Below are 11,288 nucleotides of genomic sequence, written 5' to 3' on the forward strand. Positions count from 1 at the left end.
CGTTCCGGCGCCCATATCCTTTCAATTCTATTATATCCAACTGTTCTTTATGCGTGTGTGTGTGTTCGCCCTGCGACACACACTCGTAAAAGAGCTTGCATCTTTTTTAAGATGCCTTCTTGCGGCTCGTGCAGAGCCCCACTCAGTGAGGGAGACCGTTACGTCATCATTGACTGCATTTACAATTTATTATTTAGCAATAACCCGGTCGCACATGGCCATGTAAACACCGGCAAAAACCCGGATATGCTCATATCCCGGTTTTTAAAAACCGGGATATTATACCTGGGGTACCCCTTTTCTAACCCGAATATTTGGTCTTGTAAACGCATTTCGGCATATCCCCATCAAAATGTGTGTTCTGCGCATGTTCTATTCGCAAGGAATCTTGGTCTTTTGAGTAGAGACGGCGCATAAAAAAACCCCGCGTGCAGTATAGAGGCACAGTAGTGTCAAGTGCTGCTGGTGGATCAGTACCAGCGCCAAAGCGCAAACAAAGACTATCGCTATCTGCCCCAAACTATTCATTATCCGCCTGCTGCTGCTGTTGTTGTTGTTGTCTTTGGATACAGGAAGAAGAATCGGAAATGACGCATATTGCGTCTTGTTGTCCGCACGTCCAGACGCTAACCGTGCGTCGCCGTTTACATCGGGATTGGTAACTCTCTCTGCTCACGCATGTAAACAGGTTATCCCGAATGTTTCAGAAACCCAAATAGTGACCTTAACCCGACCATAACCCGAATTTTAACAGCATGTGAACGTAGTCTGTGTCTCCTGCCTGGGTGAAGATCATGCGGCGCTCGCGCACGCTGACGGCAGATGCCCTCACTGCGAGCTGTTGCCAATGGTGACTCTGAGGACTCGCTTCGCTTTTTTCTCTGAGCCTGCGTTCTCCGCTGCCCTGCGGCGCCGTAAAAAGCGCCGTTTCCGCGTCTTCCGAGGAAGTCGATCTCAGGGCCGCGTCAGGGGAAGAGGACACGTGCTCTCTGCTAGCTTCAGGCAGTGAGGGCTGGGCGAGCTCCGGCGATCTCGCGCCTTCTGCTCAGAAGCCCAGCAAACGAGCTGACATCGAGAAGGAGCCGATGCGAGTGCTCACGCTGGCCGCGACGAGCCTTGGACTCTAATGGTCTGCACCAGCGCCCCTCCTCTTGTTCCTGGCTGGATGGTAGTTTCCTTTCGGATGAGCGTACTTCTCTGAACTCAAAGCCCGCCTCATTTCTTCCTGAGCTTCACAAAGAGGTGGCAAAAGCTTAGAACGCTCAATATTTAGCGCAAACTCGTTCGTCTGTCTCACTAGCATTCTCCACACTGGATGATGCTATTATTGACTATTGGTGCTTGGTGGTAATTATTGACTTGGCGCCGGTACCGGATGGCTGCCTCCGTGACGTGCTCTGCATATGTTTTTGTCTTTTTGTTAGTTTGTCCTGTCTTTAGTTATACTCCTGCAATCAGTTTCACCAGGGATGAACTGCTGAACATTCGGCAGAACGCACCACAAGATGTTTTTCCGGATTTCAATTATTCAGACGTTTTACTGAATATTGTTATCGGAGGAGCAGCGGCGCTGATCAAACTCTTCAGGACGCGCAGGGGGGGAAAGCGAGCTGGCGCGCTCGTCAGACTCAGGAAGCGCGGATTTTCGAACGCCGTTGCCTATTATCCATCTGGCAAATCTACGCTCTCTACCCAACAAAACGGACGAACTCCTTCTGCTTTTTTGGACAAATAAGGATTTCACACACTCTGCTGCTCTGTGTTTCACGGAAACCTGGCTGAATGACGCCATACCGGACAGCGCGCTCCATCTGCCGGGCTTTCAGCTGTTTAGAGCGGATCGCGACGCAGAATCAACGGGGGAACGCGCGGCGGCGGGACATGCTTTTACATCAATGAACGGTGGTGTACAGATGTAATTGTGTTAAAGAAGATGTGCTGTCCTGATCTAGAAATGCAGTTTGTCAACTGCAAGCCGTTCTATTCGCCGCGGGAGTTTCACTCGCTCATTCTGGTTAGTGTTTACATCCCTCTGCAAGCGCAGGTAAGTCTGGCTTTACAGAAACTCGCTGAGCACATTACAGAGATAGAACAACAACACCCGGACTCTGTTTTAATCATTCTCGGGGACTTTAATAAAGCCAATCTCTCCCGTGAACTGCCAAAATACAGACAGCATGTTACATGTCCCACCAGAGACAGTAATATATTGGATCACTGTTACACCACAATAAAGGATGCATATCACTCTGTTCCACGAGCAGCTTTGGGATGTTCTGATCACCTTCTGGTTCATCTTATACCGACCTACAGGCAGAAACTAAAATCAGCTAAACCTGTATTAAGGACCGTAAAAAGATGGACTAATGAAGCAGAGCAGGATTTACAATCTTGTTTTGACCTCACTGATTGGAGTGTTTTTGAAGCTGCTGCCACCGATCTGGACGAACTCACAGAGACCGTAACATCATATATCAGTTTCTGTGAGGATATGTGTATTCCTACCAAGACTCAACTAAATTACAACAATGACAAACCGTGGTTCACTGCAAAACTCAGACAGCTCCGTCAGGCCAAAGAAGATGCTTACAGGAAGGGGGACAATGTCTTGTATAAACAGGCTAAATACACACTGGAAAAGGAGATCAGAGTGGCAAAGAGGAATTATTCTGAAAAAATAAGGACTCAGTACACTTCGAACGACTCAGCATCAGTGTGGAAAAGTCTAAAGAAGATCACCAATTACAAGACACCACCCCCCAGCACTGTGGAAAATCAACGACTGGCAGACGATCTGAACGAGTTTTACTGCAGGTTTGAAAGAACACCCATCACCTGCCCTGAACACCTCTCCACACAACCGTTCACACCAATAACAACTCCTGCAACCAACCCTGAATGCCTCTCCAAACAACCGTTCACACCATTCACACCTCCTGCATCCCCCCTCTCCCCCACACCTGCAATACAGATCAGCGAGGATGCGGTGCGCCAGGTCTTCCGGAAGCAGAAAAGGAAAAAAGCACCAGGCCCAGATTGTGTTACACCAGCCTGTCTGAAATCCTGTGCTGACCAGCTGGCCCCCATCTTCACAAAGATCTTCAACAGATCGCTGGAGCTGTGCGAAGTCCCTTCATGCTTCAAACGCTCCACCATCATCCCCATCCCAAAGAAATCCAAAATTACAGGACTAAATGACTACAGGCCTGTGGCTCTAACGTCTGTAGTCATGAAGTCATTTGAAAAACTGGTGCTGGCCCACCTGAAGGACATCACTGGACCCTTGCTAGATCATCTTCAGTTTGCCTACAGAGCAAACAGGTCTGTGGACGATGCAGTAAACATTGGACTGCATTATGTTCTGCAACACCTAGACAGACCGGGAACCTATGTGAGGATCCTGTTTGTGGACTTCAGCTCGGCTTTTAATACGATCATGCCAAACCTCCTCATGCCCAAACTAACTCAGCTCTCCGTGCCCACCTCCGTCTGTCAGTGGATCAACAGCTTCCTGACAGACAGGCAGCAGCTAGTGAGGCTGGGAAAATACACATCCAGCACCCATACAATCAGCACCGGAGCTCCCCAGGACTGTGTTCTCTCCCCACTGCTCTTCTCCCTGTACACTAAAGACTTCACATCTAAGGACCCCTCTGTCAAGCTCCTGAAGTTTGCAGATGACACCACACTCATCGGCCTCATTCAGGACGGTGACGAGTCTGCTTACAGACAGGAGGTTAAAGAGCTGGCTGTCTGGTGCACTCTCAACAACCTGGAGCTTAACACGCTCAAAACAGTGGAGATGACTGTGGACTTCAGGAGAAACCCCCCTGCACTCCCCACACTCACCATCATGAACAGCACTGTGACTGCAGTGGAGTCATTCAGGTTCCTGGGCACCACTATCTCTCAGGACCTGAAGTGGGACATTCACATTGACTCCATTGTGAAAAAGGCCCAGCAGAGGTTGTACTTCCTTCGCCAGCTGAGGAAGTTTAACCTGCCACAGGATCTGCTGAAACAGTTCTACTCCACCATCATCGAATCCATCCTCTGCACTTCAGTAACTGTCTGGTTCAGCTCAGCTTCTAAATCGGACCTCAGAAGACTACAGAGGGTAGTCCGGACTGCTGAGTGAATCATCGGTTCAACTCTCCCATCTATTCAAGAACTGTACTTATCCAGAGTGAGCAAAAGGGCTGTTAAAATCACTCTGGACTCCTCACATCCAGCACACTCCCTCTTTGAACTGTTGCCATCTGGTCGACGCTACAGAGCACTGAGCACCAGAACGACCAGACACAGGAACAGTTTCTTCCCTCAGGCAATCCATCTTATGAACAGCTGATACACACTGAACACACTGAACACACTACACTTTATATTTATATACACATACACTTAATTTATCTAACACACATACTTAGTACACACTTCAATTTTGCACATAATATACATGTACATACATAACTGCATTTTTGTAATATACCTGCCTACAATTGTCAATTTGTATATTGTCATTCCTTGTCTACTTATTTGTATTTTTTGTATTTTTATATTCTTTTATTATGTGTTTTATGTTCTGTCGCTGTCATTCTGTTGTACTGCGGAGCTTCTGTCACGAAAACAAATTCCTCGTATGTGTAAACATACCTGGCAATAAAAGCTCATTCTGATTCTGATTCTTCTTCTAAAAACAGGAACTACCAGTAACTTCCGCCGGTGGAACAGGCGATAGCGATGCACCTTTGCCCGCCCTCTGCAGGACGGCGGACGAAAGCGGTGTTGCCATCTAAAGCCTGCCGCATGACGTCATCTCTGCTCGCGCGAATCTTTCTGCTGCTGGGCAGGCTGCGTCTGCACTACAGATGGGACCTGAGGCTATCTGTCTCGCGGATTTTAGGAGTGCTTCGCTACTAAATCCGCTGCACAGGCCATGGGACGAGTTATGGCTTCCGCTACGGTGGCTTAGAGGCATCTAGGGCTGACGCTCTCAGACATGGCAAGCGCTCCGGTTCTGCAGCGAGTCATGCTAGACCGGCCCCGCAAAGCTCTCAGCCACACCCCCCGCCTCCTGCTGCTTCATCGTTATCACAGCAGCGTCAGCAACGCAGCTCGAGACCCCGTTCTCGCTCTACCGGCCGTTGCCCCGCGCCGCGGGGACCACAGCAGAGGATTACGGTGAGGCCGGAAGCCCCGAAGCCATCCTAGCATTCCTAGGAAAGCGCCAGTGTACGAGTCGCTGCGGCCGAACTCTCACCCAAGCGCGCCGTTGTTTCAGTTCCAGGGATTGTGACTGTCTCAGCGTCTTTTGCAATGTGCAAGCCTGTACGGTTGCCCGCTTGCCTGCACACAAGAAAACTTTATCACGGCTACCCAGATGTTTCCCGAAAAAGGTGTAATTTCTGGTGTCCCGGCCACAGCCGATGGTGCTATAAATGTAGTGACGATGCCCACTGCTCAGTGCCCATCTCCACATATAAGCACAGCCCTTCACACAGGGCTCGCGCCCATAAAAGCGACTCAAGTCGATCGCGTGCACTACATAGTAAACGGGCCCACTCCTCAGTGCCCACAAACACTATGTCACACACGTCATGTGGTTTCTGTAAAAACGAAACCCGTGCACGTTCGTTCTGCCCAGGCAGACAGCGAGTCTAAAGCAGTAAATGTGCACGCTTACAGCCCACAATTGCTCACAGACAGCACGAGTCCCACGGGACCCGCTCAGCCCTCCCTCACTTGGTTAAGCACCGTGGAGGGGTCGAGGACGAGCGATCTGCCCGCTGTGATCAGCACGCTCCCTGCCTCAAATATCACAGGCTTAACGCCCATGTTAGAGCACATCGAAGCGCTGCCGTTGCCCAGCCAACAGAGCGCGCTTGGCATCCAACCCCTAGCCATTCATGCAGAAGCATGGTCAGCGCTTCCAGGGGTTTCGGATTGGGTGCTAGACATTATAAAGGGAGGCTACTCGCTACAGTTTTTTTGACGCCCTCCGCGCTTTTTAGCGCGCATCGAAACTACGGTCAAAACAGAAGTAGCACACCTACTTCGAGCCTAAATATCAAAACTGTTGAGCAGAGGGGCTGTGGAGCCTGTATCTCAAGCTCAAAGCGAAGGGGGGCTGTACAGCAAATACTTTCTAGTGCCCAAGAAAGACGGGGGTCTCAGACCCATACTGGATCTAAGACAGCTGAACAAAGCATTGGCGAAACGCAGTTTCAAAATGCTTAGAACCAGGAGACTCCTCGCGCATATTCGCAGAGGAGACTGGTTCATGTCGATAGATCTGAAGGACGCGTATTTTCAAATACAGATAGCGTCACGTCTCAGGCGATACTTGAGATTCGCCTTCGAGGGCCAGACATACCGGTATACAGTCCTGCCGTTCGGCTCGTCCATGGTTCCTCATACGTTTACGAAGTGCATGGACGCAGCGCTCGCTCCTCTCAGACTCAGAGGCATGCAAGTGCTGAACTATTTGGACGACTGGCTGATTCTGGCTCAGTCACGATCAGAGCTCGTGGAGCACAGGGCCATTTTACTCGATCACCTCGAGAAACTTGGTCTCAGTGTCAACTGGACGAAGGGTTCGCTGAACCCCAGTCAGACGATACTGGTTTTGGATATAGCTCTGGACTCACGCTCCATGACGGCGCGGCTGTCACCACAGCGCGCGTTGGGCATTCAGCGCGCAGCGAGCTCTCTCCGCTGCGGCGCGACATTCTCGCTCAGAGAATTTCAGAAGATGCTAGGTCTCATGGCCTCAGCATCACCAGTTCTTCAGTTGGGCCTGCTCCGAATGCGCCCCTTGCAGTTCTGGCTGAAAGCGCGAGTACCGCGCAGAGCGTGGATATCCGGTCAGCTGCGTCTCATGGTCAATCAGAGCTGTGTTACAGCCTTGAAACCCTGGACAGCGAACGACTTCCTCAAAAGTGAAAATGGTGTCGACAGACGCCTCCACTTCGGGATGGGGAGCGCTGCTCGAGGGCAGACCGTTCTTTGGCCTGTGGGCAGAACGGGAAAAGCTCCAGCATATCAACTGTCTGGAAATACTGGCAGTAGAGAACGCGCTGACGCGCTTTTGTCCCCTAATCTAGGGCCACCACGTCTTAGTCCATTCGGACAACATGTCTGTGGTGTCCTACATAAATCGCCAGGGCGGTCTCAGGTCCCGAAACCTGTACAGGTTGGCGGAACGCCTCCTGGTTTGGGCTCAGCGCAACTTGCGCTCGCTGAGAGCAGTTCATGTGCCTGGGCTACAGAATCTGGGTCCAGACAGGCTGTCCAGAAGCAACATTCCCACGGGCGAATGGTCTCTACACCCGCAGACAGTCCAGCTTTTGTGGCAGAGATTTGGAAGGGCGGAAGTGGACCTCTTCGTGTCCCACGAAAATGCTCACTGCCCCGCGTTCTTTTCCAAGAACGAAAGTGCGCTGTCACGGAGGTGGCCGTGCTGCCCGCTCTATGCTTTCCCCCCCGTCTCCCTACTTCCGCAGGTGGTAGAACGGGTGAGGGAAGTGAGATGCTCAGTACTGCTTGTAGCACCACTTTGGAAGAACCAACCATGGTTTCCAGATTTGATGCAGCTAGCAGACACTGCCCCGTGGCCAGTGCCGCTGAGGAGGGATCTCCTCTCGCAGACCAGGGGCTCGATTTGGCACCCTCAACCGGAGTTGTGGTCCCGCCATGTGTGGGCGCTCAACGGTTACCCGCTGATCTCTCAGTGGGAGTGCTAAATACCATCACTCAGGCTAGAGCTCCGTCAACACGACGGCTGTATGCCTCGAAGTGGTCGGTGTTCTCCAGCTGGTGCACAACTCGGGGATGTTCACCCCTTAGTTGTGAGGTAAAGGAGGTTCTCTCCTTCCTACAGGAGCTGTTGGATAAGGGCAGAGCCCCCTCCACGCTCAAAGTTTACGTGGCGGCTATCTCAGCGTTTTCTGAGACAACGCTCGTTCAGTCCATAGAAAGGAACGATTTGGTCATCCGCTTCCTTAGAGGAGCTAGGAGGCTGAATCCTCCCAGACCACCGTCAGTCCCTGTATGGGACCTCTTGACGGTTTTTGGAGGCCATGAAAGGTTCCCCTTTTCGAGCCTATCCGAACCATTAGCCTCAGGCATCTGTCATTCAAGACAGTGTTCTTGCTGGCTCTCGCTTCAGTGAAGCGTGTGGGTGACCTGCACGCGCTCTCAGTGAGCCCGACGTGCTTGGAGTTTGGGCCTAATGACTCAAGGGTCATACTCAAACCTAGGCACGGTTATGTGCCGAAATCCCTCAACACGCCGTTTCGGCTTAGGTTATTTCCCTGTCTGCCCTTTCGGTGTCAGGAGAGGATGGAAACTCGAGTTTTCTTTGCCCCGTTAGGGCTTTAAGAGCTTATGTGTCTCGCTCCGCTGTCTTTAGACAGACTGAGCAGCTGTTTGTCTCGTTCAGTGGACGTTCCAAGGGAATGGCTGTTTCGAGACAGAGCCTGTCCAGATGGATAGTTGACGCCATAGCGTTAGCTCACGCTTCCAGGGGCCTTCAGTGCCCACTGGGCGTCAGAGCACACTCCACAAGAGGCGTCGCCTCGTCGTGGGCGTGGTCTAATGGGATCTCCTTACAGGATATTTGTATGGCGGCAGGATGGGCCTCGCCATCTACATTTATCAGGTTCTATAACCTGGAGGTTCCCGCCCTGCAAGCAGGGCTGCTGTCGGTATAGCCGAATCAGGGCCCTGATTGGAACTCTGAGATCGCAAGCGCTATGCGCTGCCGACTGTTATATGGGCAGTATTGCGTAAGACCCGCGTTACCACATGGGTCAGGCCTTGCCTTGACTGTGTGATGTCATATTGCCGCGCCTACGGACGCTGCTAGATATGGGACGGAGGGTCCCCCCCCCCACCCCTCCTGTTCTGGACTCTCTGTGAGTCCCTCAGGTGACTGTGCACTGTAAGTCCTGGGCGTTGCTTCCAGGTTTATTGGTGTGTGATCCCTGCGCGCGCCGCGCTTTACATTGGGTTCCCATAGCGTCTTAGCTAAGACGCAGTACAAGAGAACTCTCGTAAGAGAACGTACTCGGTTACTAACGTAACCTCGGTTCTCTCTAGAAGAGGGAACGAGTACTGCGTTCTCTGCCGTGTGCACGATTCACTCTGGTTCGCTTCGGCGATGAAAAAAATCAGGTGAGTCAGCCTTTTTGAGTTCCCTTTATAGGGCTAGGCCACAGCTGTTTCGGAGGGAAGTGGCATGGATGGCGCGAAGCGTGCTCGATAGGCTTGTGCAGTTGCCACAGAGCAGCCAATGAGCGAGCGAGCCATCTCGCCTATGGCTGCGTGCTGCTGCAAATGTGCTTTACAACAATTCAAAATTAAGGATAATTTTTTGCTTCAGTATTTCGTGAAAAGAGACTTTTCCCGTAGCGTCTTAGCTAAGATGCAGTACTCGTTCCCTCTTCTAGAGAGAACCAAGGTTACGTTAGTAACCGAGTACGTTTCTTTCTTATTCGGAGGTCACCGTAGCCACCAGATCCAGTCTGTATCCAGATCAGAGGGTCACTGCAGTCACCCGGATCCAGTACGTATCCAGACCAGATGGTGGATCAGCACCTAGAAAGGACCTCTACTGCCCTGAAAGACAGCAGAGACCAGGACAACTAGAGCCCCAGATACAGATCCCCTGTTAAGGCCTTGTCTCAGAGGACCACCAGGACAAGACCACAGGAAACAGATGATTCTTCTGCACAATCTGACTTTGCTGCAGCCTGGAATTGAACTACTGGTTTCGTCTGGTCAGAGGAGAACTGGCCCCCCAACTGAGCCTGGTTTCTCCCAAGGTTTTTTTCTCCATTCTGTCACCGATGGAGTTTCGGTTCCTTGCCGCTGTCGCCTCTGGCTTGCTTAGTTGGGGTCACTTCATCTACAGCGAAATGCACACACACTATTTAAACTGAACAGAGATGACATCATTGAATTCAACGATGAACTGCCTTTAACTATCATTTTGCATTATTGACACTGTTTTCCTAATGAATGTTGTTCAGTAGCTTTGACGCAATGTATTTTGTTTAAAGCGCTATATAAATAAAGGTGACTTGACTTGACTTGGTCCTGGGGGTCGATAGACAACTACAAAATGTATTTTAAGAGGGTAGGTAACATTAACTGAATGAGATTCAAAGGAGCTGTTGATACCTAAAGATGGTAAAGGATTAAATTTCCAATCATTAGAAATGAGCAGACCAGTACCTCCACCTCTTCCAGTCAAACGGGGGAGTGGGAAAATGAGAAATTATTGTCCTCTGGTTTGATCCAGGACTCTGTTAGGGCCATGAGATTAAGCTTTGAATGATTAATAATAGAAGTAATGAAATCGGCTTTGTTTACAGCAGACTGGCAATTCCAGAGACCAACAGAAAAAAAAGTAGTGTATTAGCAGATATAGGCAAAGTGTGCAGGTTGTTAAGATTGCGCTGCCTACGTACATTGTGTGATGCGTGATTTGCGAGTGGTAGTGATAGTAGAGATCTGGAAACACATAGTAAGAACTGGTTATAAAAACTGAAACAGAAATGAAACAAGTAGAAGGAAAAAGGGATTAATTAAAACAATACTTATATCCCTTGCCGGTGTCCCTGCCTGGTGGAGTCGCACGGTAGAGTCGATGGTCTTTACAGTCTTCGGTCTTCACACGAGGAGGGCTTAACTGGAGGGCTGCCACGGTATACTAACCTTTTTTATACTCATCAGACAAAACGGAAATTGGATTCCGCTGAACACACTTTACTGTTTATCACAACAAAGGTCTATGCAAGCGCACAACACTGACAACGATTGGTATTAGGTAAAGTTTAGTTGCAGTAGGGCCTAAATCTTATTGTAATCGAATTATGAGGGTGCATGTGATACAACTTATTATTGTATATTCCATTAAGTGTTGTAAAACTAATATCTTGGATGCCTAAAACCTACTTTGTTGTGTCTTTTTGATAATCACTATGATAATTAAGGCAGTAAAAAAGAAAGCTGCATGATAAATCAGAGTTAATTGTAAGTGGCCTGTCCATTCTGCATTCGAAATCACATACTTCCCTACTATTTAGTATGTAACAAAAGAAAAATGTCCGAATTCACAGTCCTCTTAAACAAGAAGTACCCGGATGACCTACTACTCCAGTGTAATTCTGAAGTGTGGCATACGATGGACAATTTACCAACACTGACAGGTCACATGAAAGATGTAGTACATTCCTACTATAGAGATCATAGTCTTTTAACAGCCGCAAAGTAATTATTCAAAA

This window comes from Carassius carassius, chromosome 9, assembly GCF_963082965.1.
Source record: "Carassius carassius chromosome 9, fCarCar2.1, whole genome shotgun sequence".
Taxonomy (NCBI): domain Eukaryota; kingdom Metazoa; phylum Chordata; class Actinopteri; order Cypriniformes; family Cyprinidae; genus Carassius; species Carassius carassius.